The sequence below is a fragment of the Triticum aestivum genome, chromosome 6A (genome assembly GCF_018294505.1).
Source record: "Triticum aestivum cultivar Chinese Spring chromosome 6A, IWGSC CS RefSeq v2.1, whole genome shotgun sequence".
Classification (NCBI taxonomy): Eukaryota; Viridiplantae; Streptophyta; class Magnoliopsida; order Poales; family Poaceae; genus Triticum; species Triticum aestivum.
In genome coordinates this window covers 502263491-502284986 of record NC_057809.1, presented here as the reverse complement: position 1 = coordinate 502284986, position 21496 = coordinate 502263491, and positions in this window count along the sequence as shown.

Here is a 21496-nt window from a genome sequence, read left to right as displayed (position 1 = left end):
AAGCATGTCACATGTGTTTCCCTGATCTCAGTGTTCTCAGGAGTGCTGTATTAGGAGATAAACATTATAATTTGGGAGTCATTGTTGCACGTAGGTTGCATAATAATCGCCTTCATGGAGATTTCTTTGGTGGAATTTATGCAACTCGTATAGCTAACTTTCTTGAGATACCCATACGTGGAGATGATATTGAGTTGCCTCCTTCTTATTTAGATTATGAGGCTATGGTTCATCATCAGTTTGTTGAGAGGAAAGATCAGTTCCTCGAGTGCCGACTAATGTTTGACGGATGACGCACCTATCACATCGCCCTCCCTGCTCCTACTTTCTTTGACTTTCAGGCAAAGGGGCGATGTTTTATAACCAGGGAGGAGGCGACCGAGTACGAGAGGAGGGCAGAGATAGCTCGCCTCCAAGCTGCAGCTCATCAGGCAATTGTCGCTGCATCTCAGTACGACCCCAACTACAACTTTGGATATCCGCCAGGCCAGCCGTGGCCATAGATCAACTTAGGCCAAAAGCCTAAGCTTGGGGGAGTATGTATTTCTCACCGACATTACATTCATGTTCACACACTCATGCTAGTTGTCGGTGCTCATACTTTTTCATTATAATATCCATGCTAATTTATTTTACTTTTTATGCTTTCTTCTTGTGTGTTTGATAAACCTTAATAAAAACAAAAAAATTAGTTGTAGCTTTTTAGCTAGTTTACTTTTCATGCTGTAGTAGTAATTAAAAAGAAAACCCAAAAATATTTCTCATTCTTCTTTTGCTTGTTGGGAGCTTTCCCGTGTAAATAGTTTTATTTCTTTCCTTGTTCTTTGGGGGTCGAGAGGAGAAGACCATAATGAAAATGCTGAGTGGCTCTTATATGCATTGTTGTTGATCTAACAAAGAGCCCATATTACCTTGTCTTCTCTCTTGAATTGAATGCTTGCAGATTCCAGCTTAGTCCAATGCACGTGTACTATTATTATTTTCCACACTATTCGGTCATGCAAGTGAAAGGCAATAATGATGATTATATGATGAACTTATTGAGATGAGAAAAGCTAGTATGAACTCGACCTCTCTTGTTTTTGTAAATATGATTAGTTCATCGTTCTTGATTCAGCCTATTATGAACAAACATGTTTGCAATGACAATTAGAGATTGTAGTTGCTTATGCCATGTTTAATTAGCTAGGAGCTTATAATGGTTTACCTTGCGTGCCAACATGCTATTAAAATGGTTGTGATGTGGTATGATAGGGTGGTATCCTCTTTTGAACGATTCGAGTGGCTTGACTTGGCACATGTTCACGCATGTAGTTGAAACAAAATCAACATAGCATCTACGTTATTTATGTTCATGGTGCATTATATCCTACTCATGCTTGCATTCGGTGTTGATTAATCTTAATGCATGTTCATGACTGTTGTCGCTCTCTAGCTGATCGCTTCCCAGTCTTTTTCTAGCCTTCACCTGTACTAAGCGGGAATACTGCTTGTGCATCCAACTCCATAAACCCCAAAGTTATTCCATATGACTCCACCATAACTACCTATATACGGTGTCTACCTGCCGTTCCAAGTAAATTTGTATGTGTCAAACTCTAAACCTTCAAATAAACATTCTGTTTTGTATGCTTGAATAGCTCATGTATCAATTAGGGTTGTCTGTATCTTCCATGCTATGCGGGTTATTCTCAAGAGGAGTGGAATCCGCTCCTCACTCACGAGAAAATGGCTAGTCATCAGGATGCCCAGTCCCATGCTTTATGCAAATCAAATCAAAATAACTGCAAACAAAACTCCCCCGGGACTCTTGTTAGTTGGAGGCACTCGTTGTTTCGAGCAAGCCATGGATTGATGCTTGTTGGTGGAGGGGGAGTATAAGCTTTAACATTCTATTTGGGAACCGCCTATAATGTGTGTAGCATGGAAGATATCGAGATCTCTCGGTTGTTATGTTGACAATGAAAGTATACCGCTTAAAATATTATTCATATCTGTTTCAAAACCGAGCTCTGGCACCTCTACAAATCCCTGCTTCCCTCTGCGAAGGTCCTAACCATTTACTTTTATGTTGAGTCATCATCCTCTTTTTTAAAAAGCACCAGCTGGAGAGCACCGCTCTCATTTTCATCCATTACTGTTAGTTTACATTGAGTATGACTTGACTGGATCTCTTTTACCATGAATTACAATGTCTAGTCAGTCCTTGATCTTTAAAGGTGCTCTGCATTTATGTTTTGCGGTCTCAGAAAGGGCTAGCGAGATACCATCTTTTCATATCATATCATGATTATTTTGAGAAAGCGTTGTCATCCGAGATTTATTATTATTGCTCACTAGTTGATTATGTCATTGATATGAGTAAACATGAGACCTAAGTGTTATTGTGAATATGGTTAGTTCATAATCTTTGCTGAAAACCTGAATGATGGCTTTACATATTTATAACAACAAGAGCAAACAGAGTTTGTAAAAGTTTTTCTTTATCACTTTCAGTTTATCAACTAAATTGCTTGAGGACAAGCAAAGGTTTAAGCTTGGGGGAGTTGATACGTCTCCGTCGTATCTACTTTTCCAAACACTTTTGCCCTTGTTTTGGACTCTAACTTGCATGATTTGAATGGAACTAACCCGGACTGACGTTGTTTTCAGCAGAATTGCCATGGTGTTATTTTTGTGCAGAAATAAAAGTTCTCGGAATGACTTGAAAATCAACGGAGAATTATTTTGGAATATATAAAAAATACTAGAAGAAAGATCCACGTCAAGGGGGCCTCCACCTGTCCATGAGGGTGGGGGCATGCCTACCCCCCTGGGCGCGCCCCCCTGCCTCGTGGGCCCCCTGATGCTCCACCGACCTCAACCCTGACTCCATATATTCACTTTCGGGGAGAAAAAAATCAGGGAGAAGGATTCATCGCGTTTTACGATACAGAGCCGCCACCAAGCCCTAAACTCTCTCAGGAGGGGTGATCTGGAGTCCGTTTGGGGCTCCGGAGAGGGGAATCCGTCGCCATCGTCATCATCAACCTTCCTCCATCACCAATTTCATGATGCTCACCGCCGTGTGTGAGTAATTCCATCGTAGGCTTGCTGGATGGTGATGGGTTGGATGAGATTTATCATGTAATCGAGTTAGTTTTGTTAGGGTTTGATCCCTAGTATCCACTATGTTCTAAGATTGATGTTGCTATGACTTTGCTATGCTTAATGCTTGTCACTAGGGCCCGAGTGCCATGATTTCAGATCTGAACCTATTATGTTTTCATCAATATATGAGAGTTCTTGATCCTATCTTGCAAGTCTATAGTCACCTATTATGTGTTATGATCCGTTAACCCCTAAGTGACAATAATCGGGATACTTACCGGTGATGACCGTAGTTTGAGGAGTTCATGTATTCACTATGTGTTAATGCTTTGGTCCGATACTCTATTAAAAGGAGGCCTTAATATCCCTTAGTTTCCATTAGGACCCCGCTGCCACGGGAGGGTAGGACAAAAGATGTCATGCAAGTTCTTTTCCATAAGCACGTATGACTATATTCGGAATACATGCCCACATTACATTGATGAATTGGAGCTAGTTCTGTGTCACCCTAGGTTATGACTGTTACATGATCGATCGCATCCGGCATAATTCTCCATCACCGATCCAATGCCTATGAGCTTTTCCTATATTGTTCTTCGCTTATTTACTTTTCCGTTGCTATTGTTACAATCACCAGAAAACCCCAAAATATTACTTTTGCTACCATTACCTTTTGCCACCGTTACCACTACTATCATATTACTTTGCTACTAAACACTTTGCTGCAGATATTAAGTTTCCAGGTGTGGTTGAATTGACAACTCAGCTGCTAATACTTTAGAATATTCTTTGGCTCCCCTTGTGTCGAATCAATAAATTTGGGTTGAATACTCTACCATCGAAAACTATTACGATCCCCTATACTTGTGGGTTATCAGGAGGCCGTGTGTATGGTTGTCAAAACCGAGTGCAAGCGCCTACTTCAGAACTTACGGCACGAGGCTCGGGTGCAGGCCGTTCGAGACTACTACGCCTTGAAGGGTATTAGGAGGGGCAAGAAGAAGTGTCGCGGCAAGTTTCTGAGTAAGGAGAAGTACATGCAGGTAATTACCTATTCTTAAGGCCTTGAACTTAGTTTGCTTGATTTGATTCGTAGGCGTAGCGCTGAAATTTCTCTTGACTCACTTAGGTGCCCCCAAGATGGTGTGTGGATAAGATGGACTGTTGGGAGGCGTTGGTGGATGCGTGGTCCTCTCCCCAATGGCTAGTCGAACACCAAAGGGCCAAGGATAAGCGCGACCAAATGGAAGGTATGCCACACCATCAAGGGAGCTCCAACCTATTTGAGTACAAGGATAACTGGGTATGTGGTTTGCTACATGATTCATGCAATTTCATTCTTCATGGTAGCATTTATCCCTTCCAAAATGACTTAATATGCTTAGTTAGTTAAAAAGGCATAACTACCTTGGATAGTTCATTTATGACATATTTAGCTCTAAAATGACATAATAACCTTTAGATAGCTCTATAAAATTACTTAATATGCTTTAGTTAGTTAAAAAATGGCATAACTACCTTCGATAACTCAATAACAACCTAAACTAATCTTAGCTACTTCATTCATGACATAATTAGCTCTAAAATGACATAATAACCTTAGATAGCTCTATAGAATGCCTAAATATGTTATAGTTAGCTAAAAAATGGCATGACTACCTTGGATAGCTTAATAATGACATAATTAGCATACGTTGGTAAAAAATGGCATAATAATCTTGGTTACCTCGAAAATGACCTAAACTTAGCTTATTTTCCTCAAAAATGACATAATAACCTCTCTTAGCTCCAAAATGACCTATTTACATAGGAATATCATTCTTCATGCTAGCTTGAGCCCTTAACTAATATTTTGTTCCTCTCTCTCAGGCGCACCACCACAAGAAGCATGTGCCAAGTCTGTTCGACCTCTATGGCATGGCCCATATGGCCCCGTACAAGAAGGCCAAGCCATTCACGGAGTCTGACCTAGATCATCCAGAGAGCTTCACCAACATCTCCTCCCACCACAAGCTTGTAAAGTACAGAGACGAGGGGAAGGCAAGGAAAGGGGAGGACTTTAACCCGAGCCAGGATCCTTTTAATACAGAGCTGGTGATGATATCTGGTGGCGGGAGGTCCCATGGCTCTCAAGCCATTGGTGATGGACTGATACGTTGTCCTAAGACTCTCCCGTAAATCAAGAAGGGCCTGAGTAGCTCCGATCCTGAGATAACGCCTCGTGCACGGCCCGCGGAGCTCGCCATGGTGGTTAGTTATACGAACTCTCTCACCTTTCCTCCATTATATTGTGTGTGCGTCCGTCGATGATTACAATGCTAACGAGGAGTGCTGTGTTGCAGGCATTGGTTGAGAAAGAGAGATTGAAGACCCAAGCGCTTTTGGAGGAGGCAAAAAGGGAGGCGGTGGAGAGGGGGAGGGAGATGGAGGAGAGGACGGCTAAGCTGTTGGAGGAGGAGAGGAACCGGAACGAGGCGTCTAACCGGGCCCTATACGAGCTCATCGTGGTACGTTTCTCGTGCATATTAGCCCAATCATGCACGTAATGTTCGCATTACTAACTAATATGACTGACTCGTGAGAACCAAATGTGCAGACCATGTGCGAGAAAAACGGTCAGGCCCCTCCGTTGATGCCCTAGATTGCTCCGGCGACCACGGTGAGTTTGATTTGAATGGTCCTTAGTTACTACTATTCACATTTCAGTTTGCATCATGCTAATGAGACATTATTGGAAATGATCTTTGGTTCAGCGTGGCTCCCGACAAGCATCGACCAATCCTTCTGCGTCTGCCAATGTCGAAACCCCGACCGGTCCTTCACCTCCGTATGCCACTGGCGCAGCCCCGACCATTCCTACACCTCCGTCATAACGATATTTTTCTTCTTATTTAGCCTGTTTAGTCCATTTTTGACATAATTTAGCCTATTTAGTCCACAAATGACATAATAAGATGAAGAAAATCAAGGAAGAGGATGGAAATAAGGAATAGGAAGAAAAGAAGAAGAAGAAAATGGCATCATAACCTTGTTAACCTCTTCTTCTTCTTTTCTTCTTCTTTTCCTCCTCTTACTTGTTGTTATTCATAAATGGCATCTTTACCTTGCTAACCTCATAAATGTCATATACTTAGCTTGTTGTCCTCTAAAATGACACAATAAGCTTAGCTAGGTCAAAAATGGCATGATTTGCTACGTTAGCTCAAAAATGGCATTTTTCTTCTTATTTAGCCTATTTAGTCCATTTATGACATAATTTAGCCTATTTAGTCCATAAATGACATAATAAGATGAAGAAAATCAAGGAAGAGGAATAAAAGAAGGAATAGGAAGTTCTTCTTCTTCTTCTAGTCTTCTTCTCTCCTCCTCCTCCTCCTCCTCCTCCTCCTCCTCCTCCTTCTTCTTCTTATTCTTCTTCTTTTCCTCCTCTTACTTGTTTTTATTCATAAATGGCATCATAACCTTGCTAACCTCATAAATGTCATATACTTAGCTTGTTGTCCTCTAAAATGACACAATAAGCTTAGTTAGGTCAAAAATGGCATAATTTGCAACATTAGCTCAGAAATGCCATTTTTCTTTTTATTTAGCCTATTTAGTCCATTTATGACATAATTTAGCCTACTTAGCCCACAAATGACATAATAAGATGAAGAAAATCAAGGAAGAGGAAGAAAAGAAGGAATAGGAAGAAAAGAAGAAGAAGAAGGAGAAGAAGAAGACTAGAAGAAGAAGACTAGAAGAAGAAGAAGAAGTTCTACTTCTTCTTCTTCTTCTAGTCTTCTTCTTCTCCTTCTTCTCCTTCTTCTCCTTCTTCTTCTTCTTCTTCTTCTTCTAGTTTTCTTCTTCTTCTTCTAACTTTCTTGTTTACCATTTTGTAGATTTAATTCACTATATGGAAGCTTGCATGGATGGAGTGCTTGTTTCCCTGTTCCTATACATCATATGTCCGCTGTGCCTGTGAAAAAAATATATATGTATATCTATGTGTGAATTCCAGTGAAATTAAATGGATATAAATAAAAACAGGGGATATGTAGCCTCTTTGCCGTCTGCTAGCAGACGGCAAAAAGGACACTTGGCAACTACCTATAGAAACTGGGAACATTGGCTGCCTATTTGGTCAGTTTGTCGTCTGCTGGCAGACGGCATAGCTGGCCATGTGGTAGCTTCCCAGTGTTGGCCTAACTGAGCTCTTTACCGTCTGTCAGCGAACGACAAAGAGCTTTGACTCTGTGCCGTCCGTTGGCGGACGGCAAAGAGCGCTGTTAACCCCCTAACGGCTCTGACCCCACCCCACTACCGTCTGTTGTCTTTGCCGTCTACTGGCCTCAGATGGTGGACATCACAATCCTTTGTCGTCCGTTTCTAAGAAGCGGACAACAAATAAGACCTTTGCTGGCACCTATTCAGACGGACAGTTTGCCGTCCGAAATCTATGCCTTTACCGTCTGCCATGGTGGACGACAAAGAAGCTGATTCCAGTAGTGTGCAATACGTTCATAATTCGCTTGTAGTGGGTGGTGAGAGTGACATAAGCTTATATCTGAGTAAGGGGGTTGTTGCGTATGGGGGTAAAGAGGACTTGTTACTTAATGCTATGATTGGGTTTTACCTTACTGATCTTTAGTAGTTGCGGATGTTTGCTAGAGTTCCAGTCATAGGTGCATATGATCCAAGTACAGAAAGCATGTTAGCTCATGCCCCTCCCTTATATAAAATTGCAATAATGATTACCGGTCTAGTTATCGATTGCCTATGGACAAAATCCTTCTCTTGTGTTACATAAAGCTCTATACTAAGGCCCTGTTCGGCAGCTCTCCAGCTCCGTATAATACGGGGAGCGGACGGAGCGCCAGTTTTCCAACTCCAGGAAAATGCACTGCGGGCCGCTCCGCTCCGGCCGCTCCAGGAGCAGAGCCGCGGAGCGGAGGGCTGCCGAACACGGCCTAAATAACTAACTTTTATTATCTCGCAAAGTACTCCCAGTTTTATTCTTGCAAAGTAACTCTAGCATCGCACCTACAAAGTACTTTTAGTTTCATACTTGTTCTAGGTAAAGCGAACGTTAAGTGTGCAGAGTTGTATCAATGGTCGATAGAACTTGAAGAGAACATATATTCTACCTTTAGCTCCTTGTTGAGTTCGACACTCTTATTTATCGAAAAAGATACAATTGATCCCCTATACTTGTGGGTTATCAGGCGCCGTGTGGCCCCTTCAATCAAAAATAAATAAAAGGAATGGACGTCGGTGAGGAGTGGTCTAAGTTGGCTATTTTGCCAATGTGGGATATGTTAGCTTTTACGAAACTACTTTTGTTTATATTTCTCCCGTGTAAAAATGCATGTTGCATGTGTAGTTCATATGTATTCTATCATTTTTGCCGCGGAAGTCACAGTGATGTCATTTGTTTTTTGCGCCAACGGTGTAACCAAAAAACTTATAAGAGTTAAATACAAGGCAAATACAAATGCGGTATGAAAATAGTCATTTGCATATAACACGGGGAAAACATCCTTCGAATTGTTGACTAACCTTCTCGGTTGCAATTCATTTTTATCCTCTTTGTAAGTAATTCATAAAACAGGTTGTTCATAGGTTGCTTAGCTTCTTGATTGCAATTGGTCTTTGTGCCAAGGATGCAACGGGTCATCTAGTATGTGATAAGATCACCACTAATGAGAAGGATAAGCACAAAAAATAGGTCAAGAGCAACCAAACGCCATGTTTTTGCATCTTCACATCCATAACCCTCAAGGGCAGTCAACCAAACATCATGTATCGAACGACTTCATAATACAATACATGCATTCAAACAAAACACAAAACATGGTTTATAGCATGTATTACCTCAACCTGGCCCTATGGGACCACAAATGCAAGAAGGCCAAAATAATTATAGACAATCAAACACGCCCTTAGTGTTTTTCTTTTACTTGCATGCTCTTGGTATCTTTTGTAGGGTCAGGCCCTTAGTGTTTTTTAACTTGTGGAACACTTTATTAAACTCAAATAATAGTTACATCTTTAACCAGTTTGGCTAAGAGAAAACTAGAAGAGGTTCATCACTCCAAGAAATAACAACTTGGTAATCAAAGGACTTTCTTGCTAAAGAGTGTGCCACCATGTTTGCCTCATTGGGCAATGAACAAAATAGACTGGTCCAATCCTCTAAGCTATATGGAAGCAATCAACAAGGATAATTGTATATGGACTAGGTATTTTAGCTAACCCATTGCAAGCATTAATAAGCTCTAGGTAATCAGATTAAAAAACAACTAGTGAGTATCCAGTTCGTCTGCAAGTATCATTCCATTTTTTAGAGCTAACCCCTTCGCCGAAGGAGCATCACGCACATGATCAAAATAAGAGAGAGACACTTGACATCGCCCCCCTGATGGTTCCAGAATCGTTCCAGAATCCAGTCGACGTCAGCTCTTTCCACCCCTGTAGGTATATCGAACTCCGATTCAGAATTTAGCAGCTGCAGCCCGTATAGCAGAGTCGATTCAGCCTTCCCAGTCGGAGGCTGGCAGAGGCTTGCTGCAGATCAGAGCGTTACTCCGGGCAGCAGGAGACCATTCCGCTTTTCTCAGTCGCGGAACAGGATTCATAGCAGATTCGTTGCTGTAGACACAGTCCAGTCGGCTCATAGCCCAAGATCGCCCCCGAGGCATGAGGGACGTGGGGACCGGCGTAATCAGTACGGGAATCATGAGCAGTATGATCACCTATTCGATCGTGACGATCGACGTCGAGTGCCCACCCCTCCCCCGAGGAGCGGGTCGTATGTGCCTCGACAGCAGGATGACAGGCGCCCTCATAGTGTTGGGCGAAGGATTCCAGTCGACCCCAGGGAACCAGGCTTTGATGCGAGATCCATTCTCGTTCAAGGTTTGGTCAACAGGAACAGAGCTCACCAAGAAGGTCACAACGGAGATGCACCTACCAGCAGGAGAGTACATGTTTCAGGGCCAGAGTGCTTTAGTAGAGCCATCAGGGCCGCTGTGATTCCTCCCAACTTCAGGTTGGCGACTGGAGTCAGTAAGTTCACTGGTGAGTCCAAGCCCGATACTTGGCTTCAAGACTACCAAGTGGCCGTCCAGATTGGCGGTGGCAATGATGAAGTGGCCATGAAGCACCTGCCTCTCATGTTGGAGGGCTTGGCCAGAGTGTGGGTGAATCAGTTAGCACCCAGCAGCATTTACACTTGGGAAGATCTCGCCCGAGTGTTTGTCACCACATTTGAAGGAACATGCAAGCGACCCGCAGGGCTGACGGAACTGCGGTCTTGCGTGCAGAAGCCGAATGAAACTTTGAGGGATTACATCCAGAGATGGATCACGTTACATCACACGGTAGAGAATGTGCCTGACCACCAAGCAGTCTGTGCCTTCAAAGAAGGCGTCAAGTACAGAGAACTGAATCTGAAATTCGGTCAAACCGGAGATATGTCTCTGAATCGGATGATGGAGATTGCCACCAAGTATGCTAATGGTGAAGATGAGGATCGACTCAGGAGTGGCAAGCTCAAGTCAGTAGCTCAAGAAACCGGAGGAAATTCCAATTGGAAACAGAAGCGGAAAGCCGAGCCAACTGCTCCTGGGGAAGCCTTGGCTGTAACTCAAGGAAAATTTAAGGGGAGACCCAAAGGACCTTGGAACCCCAAGAAAGTTAAAGACCAAGACGGAAATGATGTGTTGGATTTGCCATGTCACATCCACACCAAGAAAGATGAAGAGGGTAAGTTTATTTACCCGAAACATACCACTCGACAGTGTCGGCTCTTGATCCAGCAGTTCCAGGGCAAGCAGCCCAATGATAAGGAAAAGGAGTCGGACAAAGTTGAGGACAAGGAAGACAGTGATGATGGATACCCCCAGGTCAATTCCACCCTGATGATTTTTGTTGATGTTGAAAGCAAAAGTCGACTAAAAGTTATCAACCGCGAGGTGAATATGGTTGCTCTGGCAACACCCAGTTATCTGAAGTGGTCTCAGACTGCCATCACATTCGACCAGTCCGATCACCCAACGCACATTGCCACCCCTGGGAGGCAAGCTTTGGTGGTCGACCCAGTTGCCGAAGGCACTCGACTGACCAAAGTCTTGATGGATGGCAGCAGTGGTTTGAACATACTGTATGCTGAGACGCTGAAAGGGATGGGCATTCTGATGTCCAGACTCAGTACCAGCAACATAAGTTTCCATGGAGTCATTCCTGGGAAGAAGGCTGAGTCACTCGGCCAGATTGCTCTTGATGTGGTTTTTGGTGATTCCAAGAATTACCGCAAAGAAAAGTTGACGTTCGAAGTTGTAGATTTCCAGAGTGCTTATCATGCTATTTTGGGCAGGCCGGCTTATGCACGCTTCATGGCTCGACCATGTTATGTGTATCTCAAATTGAAGATGCCTGGTCCCAAAGGTGTGATCACTGTTACGGGCAATCGGAAGAAAGCAGAAGAGTGTTTTCACAAAGGTTCAAAGATCGCTGATGCTCAGATGGCAATGGTGGAGCTGCAGGAATACCAGAAGACTGCAGACCCGAGTGATTTGTTGCGAGCCAAGAAGCCCGCTACAGAATCGACTTTTCAGTCGTCTGGCGAAACGAAGTCAGCTCACATTCACCCGACCGATCCCAGTGCTGCTCCGACTCATATCTCAACAACACTCGACTCCAAATAGGAAGAAGCGCTCATCCAGTTCCTTCATGAGAATTGGGACATTTTCGCATGGAAGCCTTCTGACATGCCGGGTGTTCCCAGGGGACTGGCTAAGCACCGCCTACGAGTCGACTCAAAAGTAAAACATGTCAAAGAACATCTCCGACGGTTCGCCGTCCAGAAGAGAAAGGCTATTGGTGAGGAGGTGGCTCGGCTCTTAGCAGCAGAGTTCATCCGAGAGATCTACCACTCCGAGTGGCTCGCCAACATTGTCATGGTCCCCAAGGACAAGTCACTTCGCATGTGCATTGACTTTAAACATATCAATCGGGCCTGCCCGAAAGAACATTTTCCTCTCCCCCGCATCGACCAGATAGTCGACTCGACTGCGGGATGTGAGCTACTGTCTTTTTTAGACGCCTATTCCGGGTACCATCAGATCCGTCTGTATGGGCCTGACGAGATCAAAACAGCTTTCATCACTCCGTTCGGGTGCTTCTGTTATGTTACCATGCCATTCGGCCTCAAGAATGTCGGAGCCACATTCACGAGGATGATTCAGAAGTGTTTGCTCACTCAAATCAGTCGGAATGTGGAAGCATACATGGATGATATTGTGGTCAAGTCACGAAAGGGTTCCGACCTGCTGACTGACCTCGCTGAAACCTTTGCCAACCTCAGGAGGTATGATATCAAGCTTAATCCATCAAAGTGCACATTCGGAGTTCCTGGCGGGAAGTTACTCGGTTTCCTTGTTTCCGAACGGGGAATCGACGCCAATCCAGAAAAAGTCGGTACTATACTCCGAATGAAAAGTCCTGTGCTAGTGCACGATGTCCAGAAGCTTACTGGTTGCTTGGCCGCTTTAAGTCGACTCATCTCTCGTCTCGGTGAAAAGGCATTACCTCTTTACTGATTGATGAAGAAGTCAGACAAGTTCGAGTGGACTCCTGAAGCTGATGCAGCGTTTGCAGAGCTCAAAGCTCTGCTCTCCACCCAGCCGGTGCTTGCTGCCCCAATCAGCAAAGAGCCTTTGCTGCTTTACATCGCAGCCACGGGACAAGCCGTCAGTATGGTACTTACGTCGAGCGGGAAGAAGAAGGAAAAGCCTTCAAAGTTCAGCGCCCAATATATTATATTTCTGAAGTTTTGACCCCATCGAAGCAAAGATATCCTCATTATCAGAAGTTTGTATATGGGATTTATATGACCACAAAGAAGGTTGCTCACTACTTCTCTGATCATTCCATTACAGTCGTCAGCGACGCTCCGTTGTCAGAGATCCTGCACAACAGAGATGCAACTGGTCGAGTGGCAAAATGGGCGATTGAACTCCTTCCTCTAGATATCAAGTTTGAGGCAAAGAAAGCTATCAAGTCCCAGGCAATAGCAGATTTCGTCACCGAGTGGATTGAACAGCAACTGCCGACTCAGGTTCACTCGGAGCATTGGACCATGTTCTTCGACGGTTCCAAAATGCTGAATGGTTCCGGTGCCGGGGTGGTATTGGTATCCCCCCGAGGAGATAAGCTCAGATATGTTCTTCAAATCCACTTTGATTCCTCCAATAACGAGGCAGAATATGAAGCACTTTTATATGGGTTGCGCATGGCCATTTCACTCGGCGTCCGTCGCCTCATGGTCTATGGCGACTCAGATTTGGTGGTTAATCAGGTGATGAAGGAGTGGGACGTCAGAAGTCCAGCCATGACTGGTTATTGCAATGCAGTGAGAAAGCTGGAGAAGAAATTCGAGGGGTTAGAACTTCATCACATACCCCGACTGAAAAATCAAGCAGCTGATGATTTGGCAAAAATAGGTTCCAAAAGAGAAGCCATTCCCAGCAATGTGTTTTTGGAACACATCCACACACCATCAGTTCAGGAGGATCCCTTCACTGAAGAGGCCCCGCAGCCAAAAAGTGCCACGGATCCGACTGAAGTTGAAGTTCCAGCTGTGGTCGACCTGATCATGGAAGTCTTGTTCATCACTCTCGACTGGACAATACCGTACATCGCGTACATCCTAAGGAAAGAACTCCTAGAGGACGAAGAAGAGGCTCGACAGATCGTCCGTCGATCCAAGGCCTTTACAGTCATAAAGGGACAGTTGTATAGAGAAAGCGTGACTGGAGTCAGTCAGAAGTGTATAACACCAGAAGAAGGTCAGATGATCCTTGATGATATCCACTCGGGGACCTGTGGTCATCATGCGTCCTCTCGGACCATTGTGGCTAAAGCATACTGAGCGGGATTCTACTGGCCAAGAGCGAATGAAATGGCGAAAGAGATAGTCGACAAATGTGAAGGATGTCAGTATTACTCCAATATGTCGCACAAGCCCGCGTCAGCCCTGAAAACCATTCCACTCGTCTGGCCCTTCGCTGTTTGGGGGCTGGACATGGTTGGACCACTGAGAACGGGCAGGAGCGGCTTCACTCATGTGCTAGTAGCAGTCGACAAGTTCACCAAATGGATTGAAGCTAAGCCTATCAAGAATCTTGATGCTTGCACTGCTATCAGTTTCATCAGAGAGTTGATATTCAGATATGGAGTTCCGCACACCATCATCACTGACAATGGGTCAAACTTCGATTCCGACAAATTCAGGGCCTTTTGCGCCTCTCAGGGCACACGAGTCGACTATGCTTCGGTCGCTCACCCCCAGTCGAATGGACAAGCGGAAAGAGCAAACGGCTTAATTCTCAAAGGACTGAAACCTCGATTGATGCGCGATCTCAAGCACGCAGCAGGTGCATGGGTTGACGAGCTTCCATCAGTTCTTTGGGGATTGAGGACAACCCCAAACCGATCGACCGGAAGAACCCCATTCTTTCTGGTCTACGGAGCCGAAGCAGTTTTGCCGAGTGACCTGCTTCACAACGCACCCCGAGTCGAGCTCTACTCTGAAGATGAAGCAGAACAAGCCCGGCAGGACGCAGTCGACCTCCTGGAAGAAGAAAGAGAAATGGCCATGATCCGATCGACCATCTATCAGCAAGAATTGCGTCGATTCCATGCCAGAAATGTGAAGAGTCGAGCCTTCCAAGAAGGAGACTTGGTCCTCTGAGTGGATCAACAGAAACCACACAAACTTGCTCCTACTTGGGAAGGTCCCTTCATAGTCACCAGAGTCCTCCACAATGGAGCGTACCACCTTTATAATGTCGATCGCCAGATTGATGAGCCACGAGCCTGGAATGCGGAGCTGCTCCGCCCCTTTTATACTTGAATTCTCACTCGGATGAGATGTAATAAGAAAAACTTCTGTAGTTTATTTATCAAAGACAAGAGCGTTATAATTTTCCCAGTGATTGTTATTGTTTTTGTTTGCATGGGAAATCCCCCAGCGGGTGGCTTAGCTGCGAATCCGTTTCGCCTAAGTTTGTAAAAATAATTTCCTACCGAGTGGTGAGCCAGCCTTCCACTCGGGGGCCTAGCTGCGAATCCGTTTCGCCTAAGTATTTGAAAATCCTACCGAGTGGTGAGCCAGCCTTCCACTCGGGGGCTTAGCTGCAAACCCGTTTCGCCTAAGTATTTGAAAATCCTACCGAGTGGTGAGCCAGCCTCCCACTCGGGGGCTTAGCTGCAGTCCAGTACTCGCCTAAGTATTCGAAAATCCTACCGAGTGGTGAGCCAGCCTCCCACTCGGGGGCTTAGCTGCAGTCCAGTACTCACCTAAGTATTTGAAAATCCTACCGAGTGGTGAGCCAGCCTCCCACTCGGGGGCTTAGCTGCAGTCTAGTACTTGCCTAAGTATTTGAAAATCCTACCGAGTGGTGAGCGACCCTCCCACTCGGGGGCTTAGCTGCAGTCCAGTACTCGCCTAAGTATTTGAAAATCCTACCGAGTGGTGAGCCAGCCTCCCACTCGGGGGCTTAGCTGCAGTCCAGTACTCGCCTAAGTATTTGAAAATCCTACCGAGTGGTGAGCGACCCTCCCACTCGGGGGCTTAGCTGCAGTCCAGTACTCGCCTAAGTATTTGAAAATCCTACCGAGTGGTGAGCGACCCTCCCACTCGGGGGCTTAGCTGCAGTCCAGTACTCGCCTAAGTATTTGAAAATCCTACCGAGTGGTGAGCGACCCTCCCACTCGGGGGCTTAGCTGCAGTCCAGTACTCGCCTAAGTATTTGAAAATCCTACCGAGTGGTGAGCGACCCTCCCACTCGGGGGCTTAGCTGCAGTCCAGTACTCGCCTAAGTATTTGAAAATCCTACCGAGTGGTGAGCGACCCTCCCACTCGGGGGCTTAGCTGCAGTCCAGTACTCGCCTAAGTATTTGAAAATCCTACCGAGTGGTGAGCGACCCTCCCACTCGGGGGCTTAGCTGCAGTCCAGTACTCGCCTAAGTATTTGAAAATCCTACCGAGTGGTGAGCGACCCTCCCACTCGGGGGCTTAGCTGCAGTCCAGTACTCGCCTAAGTATTTGAAAATCCTACCGAGTGGTGAGCGACCCTCCCACTCGGGGGCTTAGCTGCAGTCCAGTACTCGCCTAAGTATTTGAAAATCCTACCGAGTGGTGAGCGACCCTCCCACTCGGGGGCTTAGCTGCAGTCCAGTACTCGCCTAAGTATTTGAAAATCCTACCGAGTGGTGAGCGACCCTCCCACTCGGGGGCTTAGCTGCAGTCCAGTACTCGCCTAAGTTTTGAAAAATCCTACCGAGTGGTGAGCGACCCTCCCACTCGGGGGCTTAGCTGCAGTCCAGTACTCGCCTAAGTATTTGAAAATCCTACCGAGTGGTGAGTGACCCTCCCACTCGGGGGCTTAGCTGCAGTCCAGTACTCGCCTAAGTATTCGAAAATCCTACCGAGTGGTGAGCGACCCTCCCACTCGGGGGCTTAGCTGCAGTCCAGTACTCGCCTAAGTATTTGAAAATCCTACTGAGTGGTGAGCGACTCTCCCACTCGGGGGCTTAGCTGCAGTCCAGTACTCGCCTAAGTATTTGAAAATCCTACCGAGTGGGGAGCCAGCCTCCCACTCGGGGGCTTAGCTGTAGTCCAGTACTCGCCTAAGTACGAAACACATCTCAATCCACAAGGACGACGAGGTGCAGGTCGACTACCACCTTCTTCTTGGGAGCTTTGCCACAAATACAATGTGCGCTCCATCTCCATCCACAAGGATGACGAGGTGCAGGTCGACTACCACCTTCTCCTTGGGATCTTCGCCACAAATACAACATGCGCTCCATCTCAATCCACAAGGACGACGAGGTGCAGGTCGACTGCCACCTTCTCCTTGAGAGCTTCACCACAAATACAACGTGCGCTCCATCCCACTCCGCAAGGACGACGAGGTGCAGGTCTACTGCCACCTTCTCCTTAGGAGCTTCGCCACAAATACAATGTGCGCTCCATCACCGACACGCAAGGACGACGAGGTGCAGGTCGACTGCTACCTTCTCCTTCGGAGCTACGCCACAAATACAAAAGTTGTCTCGGGTGAAGAACGAGTTCCACTCGACGGAGGATTCATGAAGATATTCAACAATAAACCAAGTTCAGGTAAATCCTAAAGGTTCCGGACCACAGATCGAAGTGCTCGGGCATTCAACCCGAAAGAGTTTAACGGTTACAAAAACCACTCGGCATTCCGAGGAAAATTTAAGGTAGGGCATAAAAGTTTGTTCACTCCGCAGGAGAAGGACTGGCAGGCTCGACGAACTCGTCCAGGTCGACGCATTCGGTGATCCGAGTGGATGCAGCGATGAAAGTCTCCATAAAAGATCGGAAGTCATGCTTCTGGGTGTTGGCGACCTTGATTGCTGCTAGCTTATCTTGTCGCACCTCCTTGCAGTGGACACGAACCAAAGACAGAGCCACATCAGCACCACACCGGGCAGAAGATTTCTTCCACTCCTGCACTCGATCAGGGATCTTGTTAAGTCGAGTCATCAGGGACTCAAGATCATTCTGGAGCGTGGCCTCTGGCCAAAGTGCCGTGTCGATCCGTGACATGGCGACCTTCAGTCGAGCCAAGTAGTCCACAACACCGTCGATGCGGGATTCCAGTCGGAGTAGATTCATGGCGGTTTCATCTTTCACGGGAGAATTGATTGGGTCCAAACCTGGCTCAATCCGCCAGTCTCCTCCTCGAAGTTCTAGCAAAACTCTGCATTCATGATCCAAGGATAAGTCAATTTTCATACGCTGATTCGACAAAAAACATCAGTCGGAACAAAATGTGTACCTTCAAGCTTGATGAACAACTTCTTGGCAAGGCTCCTCAGATAGCTCTCCAGATCGTCCCTCCTGCGAGCGATGCCTTCCATCTTCTCGTACAGGTTGAGATTGTCCTTCTTCAAGCGCGTGCACTCCTTGTTGGCTTCGTTCAGAGAGATTTCATCTTGGTGTTCTCTTCTTCCAACTGGCTGACCGAAGCCAGTTTCTGTTCAGCAAGAGCGGTTCTATCGTCAGCTTCCTTTTGAGCAGCAGCCAAATCCTGATCCTTCTTCGCCAGAGCTTCTCTCAGTTTTTCTGCAAAGAAATGGTGCTTGATTCAGAAAGAGCAGAAGGGTACTCAAGCCTAAGACCAACCAGTCGACAAGCTCGTCTTACCATTAGCGTCGTCCTTGGCCTTTTGCAGCTCTGTCTTGGCCAATTCCAAGTCAAGGTTCAGTTGGATCTGCTGTTTCTCCAAGTCAGCAAAGCGAGATCCAAGATCACAAGATTTCTGCAATCAAGGAGGAGAAGTTATTTTACAGCGAAAAACGACAAAGACAATAAATACTAAGACTACGTTCGACTGCCCGCAGTCCACCATAGTCTCGGGGACTACACCCAGTGGGTGCACTTTGAGTGCCCCCACCGGTTATGATCCCACTCGACCGGCCCGCCGGAGTCGAGTGTAGGGAGTAAAAAAAAGGAGAGAAAGAAGAACTCAGACCCCAGTCGACTGCCAGCAGTTGACCGCGGTCTCGGGGACTACACCCAATGGGTGCACTTGGCGTGCCCCCACTGGTTCTGATCCCACTCACCCAGACCGAGTAGAAGAGACAAACTACCAGTTCGGTTTACACTCGACGCAGCCAGACCACATCGAGCGAAAGAATCAAAATACAAAGACTACAGTCGACTGCCAGCAGTCCACCGTAGTCTCGGGGACTACACCCAGTGGGTGCACTCAGCGTGCCCCCACTAGTTCAAAAGTTCAATCGACGCACCCAGTGGGTGTATAGATGCAAAGATTTTCGGAAAGAGAGTCTTCAGATAACATATCCTACCAGAACAAGCGGTGACCAACTAACCTGAACGTTGCTTTGGAGAGCCGAACTCGCGTCGTAGGCGGCCTGACTGGCATCCCGCACCGTCTTCATCTTCTCCATCATAATGCCCGCCTGGCGTATGGCTTCCTTGGCAGCATTCACTTCGTCCTCTGGGACATGATGGGTCGCAAAAACTGAAGGTGGGTCGACAAGGGCCTGAGCAGTCGACGAAGAAGGCAAGGCACTCGACAATGGCACGGCGAAAGTGACAGAACCCCGATTGGCATCACCAGCGTCCTGAACGACTGGTTCGGCCCTCGGCGTCGACTGTGGCACCTTGCTTGCAGGAGCTTGCCTATTTTTCCTCGTCAAAGGCCTCTCGGGCTCTTCATCATCATCATCGGGGAGGTCAATAATGTTAGGAGCTGTTCAAAGTTCAATCGCCAAAATCACATCACCCGATGGTACACATTGCAGTTGAGTCGACCAAATAAAGACAATGGCAGAAATCATACCCAGATTGGAAGTGACCGCATCCTCCATTACCTCATCCTCGCCCATGTAAGCTGAGGTCCCAGAAGTAGCAGCGCTGCCAGTTCCAAAGTTTGTCTAGTTAAATCAAGAAAAACAAACAACACGGGGCGTCGAGTGAATACAAAGGGAGACACTCACGCAGAAGCGACGGGATGTCAATCTTAATCTTCGGCAACGCCTTCCGAAGCTTCGGCTCTGCAACTTTGGGATGCTTTGACGCTTTTTCAGTTGAGGTTGGTGAAGAGGTCCGAGGACGCTTTGAAGACTGACCAGCCTGAGCAATTGCCTTTTCACGGGCGCTCGGTCGCTCTTGGTCAAGTTTGGATCACCTCTCCTTGCGAGGAGGCGACTCGACTTCTTCTTCGTCACTTGAGTCGTCGCTTTCTTCGTCCCCTTCATCGTCAGAACACCATTCGCCACTGTCGCCACCGCTCGCCTCTCCTTCCAGGTCTTGCTCTTGCTCTCCATTGGGCATTGAATACATTTCGATAAGGGCCTGAAAGAAAGCAGGAAGAATAAAGTCAATCGATGCAGTATAGACAGCTACGCGAGTGAATTCAGATTACAATCAAAAGCTCAGAATCGGACCTTCTCTGGTACATGGGACTGGTCGAATGGAGGAACCCTCCTTGCTCCCCTGGGGTTGTCCTTGTTTCCGGTCATGCCCGACAGCCACTTCTCCAGTGTGTCGTCATTGACCTCCTCCGGGTGAATCCGAGTGGAGTCATCAAGACCTGAATACATCCACATCGGATGGTCTCGGGCTTGAAGAGGCTGGATGCGCCGCTGAAGGAAAACCTCCAAGAGATCCATACCGGTGACCCCGTCACGGATAAGCTGGACCACTCGTTCGACCAGCACCCTAACCTGCGCCTTCTCCTCCGAGAGCACCTTCAAAGAGGAGGGCTTCCTCACTCGGTCCATGGTAAAAGGAGGGAGGCCGGTCGACTGCCCTGGCGTCGGCTGGTCTTTGCAGTAAAACCAGGTCGACTGCCATCCGCGAACCGAGTCGGGAAGAATCATGGCTGGAAAGGAACTTTTCCCTCTCATCTGAACACCAAGACCCCCACACATCTGAATCACTTGTGTTCTCTCGTCACTCGGATTAGCCTTTTTCACCGTCTGAGAACGACAGGTGAAAATGTGCTTGAATAGACCCCAGTGAGGCCGACAAACCCAAGAAATTCTCGCACAAAGACACGAAGGCAGCGAGATACACGATTGTGTTGGGAGTGAAGTGGTGGAGTTGTGCCCCAAAGAAATTCAGAAATCCCCGAAAGAAAGGGTGAGGAGGCAAGGAAAATCCACGGTCGACGTGGGTGGCAAGGAGAACACACTCACCCTCCCGAGGTTGCGGCTCAGATTCCTTCCTCGGAAGCCGCGCCGATCCATGGGGGACCAGCCCTCCTTAGGCTAGGTCATCGAGGTCTTCTTGGCGGATCGCCGAGCGGATCCAGTCGCCCTGGATCCAGCCCTTCGGCAAGCCGGCTCACAAGGAAGATCCACCCCGACTGGTCGCCTTCCCCTTTGCCTTTGCCGTCGCCTTCTTCGCCCGCTCCAGAGCCGCCGTCTTCTCCTTCCCCATCATCGCCGGCGAGACGCGTACGGAGCGGCGGCGCTGGGGCGAGAGCGAGCGCGACGAAAGAAGCCTGAAGAGGAGAAGAGGAAATGGGAACGCACTGTTCGAGAAACCCAGGCCCGACGCCTTATATGAGGTCGCTTCCGAGTGGCTGACTGGTAGGCCCAGGCGGTCCTGTCAAATCCCGTAACAATCGCGCGCGTGATACGTGGCGAAAAAGGTGGCGCAGAGATCGAAGCAGCTCCGCCCTATCCCATCCGATTACTGCGGCCTCCCCCGTCCCGCGCGCTTCCCAAAATTCGAATCCCGCAAAATCTGCGGGCAGCAGAACAACTTGTCAGACGGAAGATCTCCTCCACGCCGTCACTCGGAGCCTTTCAAGTAAAGAAACTCACTCGACAAAAACTAAGAATGGATCAAGGC